We start from the raw sequence: 12052 nt of genomic DNA, 5'->3' as shown, positions 1-12052 counted from the left end.
AAAACACAAAAGAGGGGACGGCGACCATCTCAGCCAGAGGGGGTAGTGACGACAACAACAGGCAGAAGAACATAGTAATAAGATTAAAAATGGTAGTTTGTTGTATTATGACAAAAACAATGGGATTGTGGTTAGCTTAAGTGCATCGCAAGGCACTTTTATGGAATAAGAAACCAACAATAGATATTATATGATTAGTTGGTAGCTAGAACGATCCAAAGCACCATAACAAAATCTCGACCACAGTCTATTACCGAAGGTCATCAATATGGATCATGCCAAACGCTAAAGCAATAACAAAGCAATCACCATTTTCCAAATATAAACATGGTATCTTTTTTACCAGAAACAAACACAAAAGAAGCAAACTGGTTTTGCGGATTTATATCCTGATGGAACAAAAAATACTAATAATATTATTAGATGTTATTTCTTAAATATGTACCATGCTGTTGTAGATTGGCGTAGATTGGAGAGATCACAGCAAGGTCACAGTGAGAGATGGTTTCCCCTTTTAATTTTGAAGACGAAGACATGTATATGATATTCTTTGATCCCTGCCGCCTCGACAAAATTTTTAAGACCAAGAGGATTGTTGTCATCTTGGACCTAGCAAGATATGTCGTAGTAATCATTAAGCAATCACATTGGTAAGCAACACTGGAGGGCACAGTAGAACCAAATATATACATGTTGACCATATCTTAATCATGATAGATCCAGTTTTCTGAAAATATAAACAACCAAGCTTCTATCAAGCCTAAACCCACTACTGGATGCAAAGTAAATTTCCTTATATGCAGTGACTCTATCGGCAGTTTGGTTTGTTTGCCTGTGTGGGTGTTGACTTGCTTCAGAAGTCATAGATACAAATAGAAGCATAATAAGTGGTTTTAGAAAATATATCAAGTTCTAAAGATAAATAAAACTACTTTCAGTATATATAGTAGATGCCATTGCAGATAACACTCCAATACTAACATTAGAAAAGGTAATCTGGTTTTGGTCACACCATCAAAAAATTAGATAAACACCAGATGGCAAACAAAATACATGTTAAGCCTCCATCCTTGTGATTATTGTTTTTCTTGTTCCAGAGCTCCTGTACAAATGATTTACATGGTGATCCGGAAAAAGTTGAAGCAAGCATATAAATAGTGACCCTCCCAGTGAGTGAACAAAATGTAAAAAAAAACTCATTTTCATTTAGTGCAAACTATGATTAAATCTTTCGTCTTTTTCCAACAAAAATGTTAATATTCAGAATTTAGTTGGAGACAGGGCTACAACTTATGAAGGTTTTAATCTTACGGTTCAATGAATTGCATAGGCAGAGCACATAGTTGATGGATTCAAACTATTTTTAAGAGATGATGTGGCAAGGCTAAGAAGATGAAAATAATTAAGAAGAAAAGTTCATGCTCAACAACTTACGAAGATTTAACTGGGTAGTGCCTCATGTCAGTCATCAACCTTTGAGCCGTAGAACCGTAAGATCAAACTGAGACTCAAGCCTGCATAACCATAGGAAGAAAAGGATCATCAACAAAGAGGACAAAGTGAATCAGGAACCAGTTGTGTGCCTGTACAAGTATTTAGTTTATCTGAATCAAAAATTTATGTACTCTAAAAGAAATGTGAACAAAAGTGAGAGAGACAAGCACTTAGTTTTTTTAGTGAGAGGAAGCTGTGCGTGCCTGTACAAGTACTTGGTTTTTCTGGATCAAAATTTTCTATACAAGCGATCAGCTGAAAATTAGACACTGTACCACACCATTCCTTGAAAAAAAGAATGTCAGTAAAGAAGTGACAGAATAACTTCATGATAATTAACACAAACCGGGCATAAACATAGGCTTGTACAGACTAACTTCAAATCAAAATATGTAATGTTGTGGACTATATTAACTCAATGTTTAAATCAGAATCGGCACCGAAGGATTTTTCATCTAACTCGATGTTTATGCTGCAAGTTCATCTCAAAGCACCAACAAATACAGTATAAACAATACTTGCTTGCCAAGTGAACTTCAAATGGCATGCAAAATTTAACAAATATTATGATACAGTTTCACTGAGAGACCTCCCACACTAATAGTTTATTTGTGGAGTACTAAGCGGTATTACTTGTTATTACATGAAAAATTCAAAATCTGTACAGGCAGACTCAGAACCCATGAACACCAAGAGATAGCAACTCTAGTGGAGTATCAATAAAATGCATAATATCAGGGAGATTGTACAATGCAGATTTTATGCACACAAAAATATCTGTAGAGTTATATTTTTACTGGAACCACACAACAGTCCAGACCTTGAACAACTCAAAATCTACAGCCTGAATAATTCACATCAAGAATGGATCGGTATGAAGCTCACCCTGTTCTGCTCGAGGACCGTGGCATCGGCGTCGATCAGGTGGGAGATGAACTGACTATAATGTGCAAAGCAAAGATATTAGTGTGACAATTGGATATCTCATTTCATTATTACTGAAATGCAAATGTTGTCTCAACTGAACCGAATTCTTTAGCAGATTAGGGCTCTGAACCGAATATTCAGGGCAGTCGCTGTGCTGAACATAACATAAACAACAGAACTTGATGGCAAAGTGGAATTGAAATACCTTCATGATCACTGGTGTAAATCGAGTCATTTTGATCCTTGTCTTTTTCACGATGTGTTAGATAACAGAGCCCTAGCAGAAGTGGAATCGAAGTCAGACCAAAGACAACAAAACAGCAGTTAGTTAAAAGCCTATGATATTTTGCCTGAGAGTGAACACTACCCATTTAAGATTATATATATATATATATATATATGTGTGTACCTTACAATTGGAAATGAATTTAGAATATGCTATTTACTGTTATTGACCTCTGTACCAGACTACAATATTTTGTAGGGAATAGTTAACCATTCATGCAATGAATACATTACCTGCAACATCGAACCTTTGTCTTTTTAGCATGGCGACGTTTGCAGCGGTGCCCATCTGATCATCAGAGACAATTGGTCAGTTGAATGTAAGATTTGTAACAGAAATTAGCAGCAACTATACTTCCACAATACCTTCGTCATCGCTTACATAAATCAGGTTACTGATCCTTGCTCCTTTCATAGCACAATTGTTACTGAAGCCTTAGCAAGAGCAGAACCGAATTAAAAAAAAAAAGCAAAAGATCAGATTCTATTATGAGCCTACACACAATTTTCACCGCCAGCAAACAATTTATTATGAATGTGAGATAGAATCTATTCATCTTAGAGTTTGGAACTAAAAGGAAGAATATTTGTAAGAGCACCATGTGTACTCCTTATATGGCTAAACCATGGTATGTCCCAGGATTAATCCTACCATTTAGTTCCAAAGCAAAAGAAAAATGAATGGTCGAATAAATTTTCCTCTGTAAAGTAGTGCAATAGCAGGATAGTAGATAAATGCTACGGGTAACAACAGAAATGTGAAGAAGAATGTAACTGTACAATTTAGAACATGTCCATATGATGCCCATCAAATTAATCTGCTGCTCTTATCTATGACATATGGTAGATCTACCACAACACATAAAAAAGTTGAATAAAGGTATGCTCATAGCCGTGGTGGGGTTGTTAATTAGAGGACCACTAATCTGCTGGAGAGAACAATGCACATAGATGATTGTGCAGAATGAAACCCACTTCTCATGTCTTTGCTGCTAACACACCATGGCTTACAAAACTAATGCATGAGATTAATATGACAGATATATGATTGGTGGAGAACCCATCCAAGCTACTGCAAAGACCTCGTTCTACCCCATGACAGTGGTGACCTGCAATCCAAAACGATGAGAGTACGAACCGTCAGAGAGAGAGAGAGAGAGAGAGAGAGAGTTTACGTACATAACTGAACAAAGACCATGCTTCAATTATAAATCCTGCCTGGATGTTGGCATTCATCCCATGGTTCCGACATCAATTAACCAGAAGGGTTGACACACTACAACCCATCATTGGTGCAGCAGCAGATACAATCAATTTATAATGTACAAAAAAGGCTACCAAAATACACATATGCATACATCTACCACTGCATGGAGAAAAAAATTCATCCACCAAAATACACATATGCATAAAGAATTTAAGCACATAATAGCAGGAAATTTCGCCTGATTTAACAGGTAGAGTTTTTTAATTAGGTAAGGGTGAAGACGACGCACAAGTAACATCTTATATTTGCACCAATAAGAAACTATATGCCTGGATGCACCAAGACTGCTCTCTCCAGTCAGTGTAGTTGCAAGCAAATTCGAGCTTGCCTCCTTAAATAATAACCTCTTAGCTGACCACAAAATTGGATTGTCAACAGCCATGCACAATTCCCTAACCTAAAGACACCATATGCCCAATGAGAAGAAAACAAATAAGATAATAATGTAAGTTACTAAATCCTAGGATAAACACATCCAGAACCTATTTTTCTGAGAAGGGGCCTCACCTTGCCGTTGTGCCTACAGGTTGATGTTGCTTGGGGAGGCATGGAGAGACCAGGGATGTGGTTCTCCTGTCGCAACCACCGATTGGAGATGCAGCACCCACATGGGTTGAGCAGCAACTCACTTATTCCTCGTCTGTTTCTTGGTGGCGGCCATGCCTCTTCTTCACATAAGCACTAAGTAACAGGAGGAGCACGACACCAACGAATCTTCAGTGCAAGAAAGAAGGAATCAGTGAGGTAAGGTAAGCAGGGGTGAGGGCTAGGCATACAAACCTGTGTTGTGGTGCAGCAGCGAGGACGGCGAGGAAACGACAGCGGTGGCGGCGTCCGGTCGCCGGCAACCATGGAGATCCCCACCGACGCCTCTCTTCGGACCAGCGACGCGAGCGACGGCCTTCACATGTCGATGGGGAGAGCAGCTGCAGCGGTGTCTTCCTCGTCCTCACAGGCGGGAGAGGCGGCTATGGATGAAGAGAGGGTGCAGCAGCTTCGTGCCCTCCTGGGCGGAGAGGAGAAGAGGCCGGGCAGGTGGGCGACGCCATGGGTTTGAGAACGTGGCCTCCTGGTCGGCCTCGGGTGCGGCCTTGGAGGAGGTCGTGCGCTTGCGCGACGACGCGATGGCCGAGGGCGGCGAGCTGGGCGACGCCATGGGTTGTGTGCGGCTGGCTAGGGTTCCGGGAGAGGAGGCGGTTGCGGTGGTGGATGAGGAGCGGCGACGCGGAGCAGCAGTGGCCGCGGTGCTTCTCCGAGGGCGGCGGCGCGAGGGGAAGGTGGAGGGGGCGGCGGCGGCGGCTTCAATGCGAGAGAAGGGGAGGGGGCGGTGGGTTCAACGCGAGAGAGACGCGAGGCCCACCAGGCGGGCCACCCCACAAGTCAGCGAGACGCGCCAGGAACATGGGAGTGAGCGGCAGCGCGGGGAGGCAGTAACTATTCATTTCTATAGTGCTCCTCCCAGATCCGACGGCTGAGCTCTTCCACGCGGTCGATCCGACGGCCCAAACTCCATCAAACAAACGAATCCGACGGCCCAGAATCGCTGATCTCTCAGGAGGCTTGTAGAGACCTTCTTCTCTTATTTCTGGATACATACAACCGAATGAAGCTAGAGATTGTGTAAAGCTTAGTCGAAACAATGAGGATCCGGACAACATGGCAAGAGACTAACGAGCAGAGCTAAGAAAACTGAAGCAAAGCAAGCTTATGAGACCCTTTTTGTAGAGGAAGAAGAAACCCCCAGACTCTGCAAGCTTATGAGATTCTGCGATAAAAAAATAAGATAAGGAATTTTCTCCATATACTTGTAGTAAAGGATGAGAGAAGTCACATAACATAAAGGAGCAGAAGCAGTTTGAAGAAAACAAGGTAAGAAGAAAAATGGTGGAATCCAGAAATGCAGAAATGGATCATGAATGACTTGGGGCCGGGGAAAGGGCCTCGTAGAAAGTACTACAAACACATATTAGTACATTACATGAATGCTGATTCAACCAACACATACACCTGTGCCTGTTTGGTGTGAAAATAATACAACTCTTTTTTTTACATCCCTCTTTTCTGCCTTGTTCAGATCTACTATTAATTAGCATGGGTGGCAGTACCTATACACAGAGTGAACGTTATTTGCAAGTGTGGTGTTCGCACACGAACACGTCACCGTGTATCCTCGATGCCGGGGGTGATGCACCGCAGCTCACATCGAAGGAGACTCGCCGGAAGCGCGGTACGCAAGCAATCCGACGGGCGCTTTTGTAGACCCGAAACCCCACACACCCGGGAGGGACCCCGTCTGGACGCGCGGCGGCTATGGGCTGCTTTAGGTCGACATGATCGCCCCTAGGGCCTCGAGGTTCGCCGCCCTGCAACAAGAAGAATAGACAAAGAACGAGGAAGAAGAAAACAAGGGAGAGAGATAAAAGATAAAAGATAAAAAGTGGTAGATGTGTTTGTTCGATTGTGTGTTGTTCAATCGGCCGTCACCTCTTGTCTATATAAGAGGCGGATGGACTTTCCGTACAAGAAAAGGGCCTGCATATCCGTCCAAATTATCAAAACCTAACAAAACACGGACTATTCACGACCTCCGCCCCGGATGTCCGGCTCACGGCCCGGATGATCCGGCCTAGCCCAGTTTTCTGACAGCAGCTCACTGTTTTGGCTCTAGAATCCACATATGACCTCGTATTTGGATGAAATTTATATGAAAATCAACCGTCTCGACGAGATGCACAACTTTCATGTTGAACGCTTTTTGATATGAGCCCATCTTAAGGGTGTTTTTGGCCGTTTTTTAAAGTCTGTAGCAGAAAAAGTTGTCCGGACGTCCGGACTTCTACCCGGATTGTCCGGCCTCCACCCGGATCATCCGGGACTGGACCCAGATCATCCGGCTTCATCACAAACCTTCTGTTGTCTTCGTGCTTCAATTTCCCGGATGATCCGGACCCCGGCCCGGATGATCCGGCCAAACATTGCTGCAGCGCACGGTGTTGCCTGTAACTTTTGCATACGACCTCGGATGGGGACGATTCTTATATCAAAATCGTCCGTGTCGACGAGACTAAGAACTTTGCAGTTGTAATTGTTTCCATCCGAGGTCGTCTTAATTAGGTTTCATGCCATTCTTTCATCTGATGTCAATACGAGCATCTCTAAGATTGGCATAACTTTTGCATCCGAGCTTCGTTTTGTACCATCTCTATATTTATTTCGATCGGCTTGAAGAGAGCCATCCAATGGTGACATGAAATCATGAATTTGATCTCATCTTGCTACAGCCTCAAGTCACTCTTTGCGATCATGCCATTTTCGAGCATCAACACATGCCCCCCTGTTTTTGGGCAAAGCTAGCGTGCCGAAAAATAACTTGTACAGTGTTTGTTATGAGCTGTCCATATACAGAAATAAAAGTTTGTTATGAGCTGTCCATATACTTGGGAATGAAGTGCTTACGCTTGCATTTGGTAAGGAGGCACACTTGCGCTTAAGAGTCTGGATATCTTTGTCCTTGGCAAAGGACGTTTCATGAAGCTCACTCACAGGAGGAACCGCTAACTTCTTTTTCAAAGCATGGACATCGCACCAAACCCTAACATTTAAAGCCAAATGCCCTAGCCCAGCCACACACTAGGACTGGGTCCCATACCGGACCGACGCACTCCCAGAGGCTGTTGCCACCATCTTCCACCAGTCCATCTCCAGAGCAGAAACTGACCCATTGACCTTACCTTGCCTGTCGTCGAAACCACCACAACGCCAAACAACTCCACCATCCTGCACGTATCCATCCACACGCGCCCGTCGTCGAACCTCTGCGGCACCATGCCACCGGGATCCACCGTCAGCCTTGCGGTGGATGAGACACCGCTCTTCCGCTTCTCCCGTCCAACCAGCACTTGCTCCGAAATGATGCCCTCAAGAGGGACAACGACATCAAAGGTACCATCATCGTCCGATCTGGTAGATCCAGATCTAGGGTTTCTCCAGAGCATCACGAGTGGGGTGCCATGACCTGCAACAATGATGCCTCGAGAAGGGAACGGCGGCATAGACGCCGCCATCGACCGAAGTCGGCGCGATGTTCACCGGAAGTCGCGTCCCCCAACCTCGCAGCTGGCTGGAACCGAACGGAACCTTGCCGTGAAGACGAGGGCCGCCGTCGGCACGCCGGCAGGGAGCCTCCAGCCACCCTTCACTGGTCGTCCTTGCGCCACCGGCCGACCAAGACCGTACCGAGACGGATCTGGACAGGACGCCAGATCCGCAGCCGTCGGAGCCACTCATGCGCTCGCGGCCACCACACCGCTGGCCATGTAGGTTCCCATCGCTGTCGTGCAGTAGGGGCGCCGCCCTATTTGCCGCCCCCGGCCTCCCCACGTGAGACGCCGCCTCCACCTCACGGCATCTGTCGCGGCAACCACGTGCCCTGGATCTGCGGTGCAGGGCTCGCCGCCACCGCGGCCCTTGCCGGCGGCAGTGGCAGCTGGGGATGGAGGAGTGGGGAGGGGTTGGCGGCGCGGGATCGGGGGCCCCTGGCGCCGCCCGAGGGGGGGCGACGCGAGGAGGGGAGGGGAGGCGACGCGAGGGGGAGGGGGAGGGGAGGCGACGCGAGTGGGATGGTGTGATGTCCATATGTTTTGTGACTTCGCTTATTCTCGCTCCAAGTATATGGAGAAAATTCCATATCTTATTTTTCATCGCAGGGTCTCATAAGCTTGCAAAGTACAGGGGTTTCATCCTCCTCTACAAAAAGGGTCTCATAAGCTTGCCTTGTAACCATTAGGTTACGGGTTCTGAGTCCTGGAAACAGCCCGTTGGAGAAATGCAATGAAAGGCTACGTACAAAAGACCTAAAGTGGTCGGGCCATTCCCCATACCCTGCGCATGTAGGAGATATGTGCACCAAGCTGCTTTTTTCTTATTTACAAGCTGTGGATTAATTTGGAAGGTGATACATCATATATGTAGTTGGTCTCATATGACCTGTCGGATCTTAGGACTGGTTAGATGAAGAATAACTCATCTGTAGGATTCTCCAGCAGAATGACTTTGTCACAATATGTCTCTAATAATAATTATTTTACATCTATGAAGGACTGGAAAAAACAGCACAAAGATAGTCTTGATTTTTATATATGCAGTCGTTCCGATCTGAAAGAGATGTATTATCCCATGCAACGACAACTGGGATTTGTCAATCTATTGTGGTTTTTTTTTTGGAAAAGGGGGGCTCCCCGGCCTCTGCATCAGGTGGATGCATACGGCCACTTAGATAAATAAAATAGGTTCAACAATGTCGAATAGTCGTAAAAGAAAACAATATCGAGCTCACATAGACCTCGACACGAAAAAAAAGGCCATAAAGCCACAACCGGCTGGCAGAAATATAGGTATGGAAACTAATTGCCTATCCTATTACATGACCGCCATCCAAACCGGTTGAATATATCCCGCGCTACCATCTCTCACCGGACAGATCCAGTAACCAAACGCTTCCTGGCCTCCGTCGGAGTGAGTAGGGACCACATACGGATCAACGCCGTAGCACGGAATACAACCTGCAAAAAATGAATAGTAGTTATTCTGTTAAAAGCCAAATCATTTCTGCAGTTCCAAATTGCCCATAACAACGCACAAACTCCTACACGAATGTGTCTAGCTGTAACGGACTCTATCCCATCCAGCCACGTTCCAAATAACGACCCGACTGAACTCGGAGGAGTAATGTTAAAAGCAATTTGCACTGAGCGCCACAAAATTCTTGCCAACGGGCACTCAAAGAATAGATGCTTAATGGTTTCATCCCGATCACAGAAACTACACCTAGTAGATCCTGTCCAATAGCGCTTAACCAAGTTGTCCTTTGTTAGAATGACCTGTTTATGGACAAACCACATAAACACTTTGATTTTCAAAGGAATTTTGACTTTCAAAGGAACTTTGACTTTCCAAACATGTTTGGAGTTAGGAATGACACTCGAGTTAATAACATCGATGTACATCGATTTAACGGTAAATTGTCCAGACCTAGTAAGTTTCCAACACAACTGATCGGGCTGATGTTGTAGCTGAACCTCCATCAGTCTACGCACCAGATGAAGCCAAGCTTCCCATCTATTACCAACAAGCACCCTCCTAAACTGAATATTAAGGGGGGTGGCCTGCATAATCGTTGCCACAAGCGCATCACGGCGATGCACAATACGATACAGAGTTGGGTACTGTAATGCCAAAGGTGTCTCACCAAGCCAAGTGTCCTCCCAGAAGCGAGTATCGTTACCATCGCCGACTATAAACTTTGTTCTATTAAAGAAGGCTGTCTTAACTCTCATAAGCCCCTTCCAAAATGGCGAATCAGTTGGTCTCATTGTCACCTGTGACAAAGTTTTGGATTGCAGATACTTGTTACGAAGTATCTGTGCCCAAGTCGCATCAGTCCCAACTGATAACTTATATAGCCACTTACTAAGCAGGCATCTGTTCTTGACCTCAAGATTCTCGATACCCAACCCCCCCTGATCCTTGGGACGACAAATAATATCCCACTTGGCGAGTCTATACTTTCTCTTAAGATCATCACTCTGCCAAAAAAATCTTGACCGATAGAAGTCCAGCCTTTTCCTAACCCCAACTGGAACCTCAAAGAAAGATAGTAGGAACATCGGCAAACTTGTGAGCACCGAATTAATAAGAATTAACCGGCCTCCATAAGACAGAAGTTTGCCCTTCCAGCAACTAAGTTTCTTTTCGAACCGATCTTCGATACATTTCCACTCTCTGTTCGTGAGCTTACGATGATGAATGGGTATACCTAGGTAAGTAAAAGGTAAAGCCCCTAATTCACAACCAAACAATTGCCTATAAGCCTCTTGTTCCTCCTTGGCTCTACCAAAGCAGAACAACTCGCTTTTATGAAAGTTAATCTTTAAACCGGACAATTGTTCAAATAAACACAACACCAGCTTCATGTTTCTCGCTTTTGCCAAGTCATGCTCCATGAAGATGATTGTATCATCAGCGTACTGCAAAATGGACACACCCCCATCAACTAGGTTGGGCACCAAGCCACCTACCTGACCGGCGTTCTTTGCCCTGCCTATGAGAATGGCCAACATATCGACTACAATGTTGAACAATATAGGGGACATTGGATCTCCTTGCCTCAGGCCTTTGTGTGTCTGAAAATAATGACCTATATCATCATTGACTTTAATTCCAACACTACCTTTTTGCGTAAAGGATTCTACCTGGCGTCGCCAGGCCTCATCAAAACCCTTCATGCGTAAAGCCTGTTGAAGGAAAGGCCATTTGACTTTGTCATACGCTTTTTCGAAATCCACTTTGAAAACAACCCCATCCAGCTTTTTCGTGTGGATTTCATGGAGCGTTTCATGTAGGACCACAACACCCTCAAGGATGTTCCTGTCCGGCATGAAGGCAGTTTGGGTAGGCTGCACAACAGCATGCGCGATCTGTGAGAGCCTATTGGTCCCGACCTTGGTGAAAATTTTGAAGCTAACATTAAGAAGACAGATTGGCCTGAATTGCTCAATTCTCACAGCCTCTGTTTTCTTAGGAAGAAGGGTGATCGTTCCAAAATTTAGCTGAAAAGGAAGCTGCCCAGCAAACAGATCATTGAACAAAGGCAACAAATCTCCTTTAATGATAAACCAGCATTTCTTATAAAACTCCACTGGAAATCCATCTGGGCCCGGCGCTTTGTTAGTTTCCATTTGTGAGACGGCCTCAAATACCTCTTTCTCGGTAAAAGGAGCCGTCAGAACATCATTCTCCACAACTGTGAGCTGAGGAACATCCTCAACCCTGGACTCATCCAGAGACACACATTTATTTTCTGGAGGGCCAAACAACTGCTTATAGAACTCAGTAATGTACAATTTTAGGTTCTCCTGTCCTACAATTGTACCCTCATCTTGCTCAAGCTGAAAGACCCTCTTCTTTCGATGCTTACCATTAGCAATCATGTGAAAAAATTCAGTGTTCGCGTCCCCCTGGACTACTCTCCGGACCTTGGCCCGCAACGCCCACTTCAACTCTTCTTCCCTAAGAAGTTCC

The 12052-nt window shown here is 44.9% G+C and overlaps 1 long non-coding RNA gene across 1 annotated transcript; it reads right to left on the bottom strand.

The window, feature by feature from the left end:
- Nucleotides 1-451: 451 nt before the first annotated feature.
- Nucleotides 452-3809, bottom strand: LOC123100779 (uncharacterized). The gene is made up of 6 exons (XR_006448462.1): nt 3073-3809; nt 2941-2995; nt 2627-2698; nt 2380-2434; nt 1435-1514; nt 452-609 (listed from the first exon to the last, which is right to left on the bottom strand). It is a non-coding gene; the product is annotated as an uncharacterized lncRNA (long non-coding RNA).
- Nucleotides 3810-12052: the final 8243 nt, after the last annotated feature.

Source organism: Triticum aestivum, chromosome 4D (genome assembly GCF_018294505.1).
Source record: "Triticum aestivum cultivar Chinese Spring chromosome 4D, IWGSC CS RefSeq v2.1, whole genome shotgun sequence".
In the NCBI taxonomy this organism is placed as follows: domain Eukaryota; kingdom Viridiplantae; phylum Streptophyta; class Magnoliopsida; order Poales; family Poaceae; genus Triticum; species Triticum aestivum.
The sequence above is the reverse complement of the archived record's forward strand: the minus strand, read 5'-3'. Positions and strand labels throughout refer to the sequence as shown.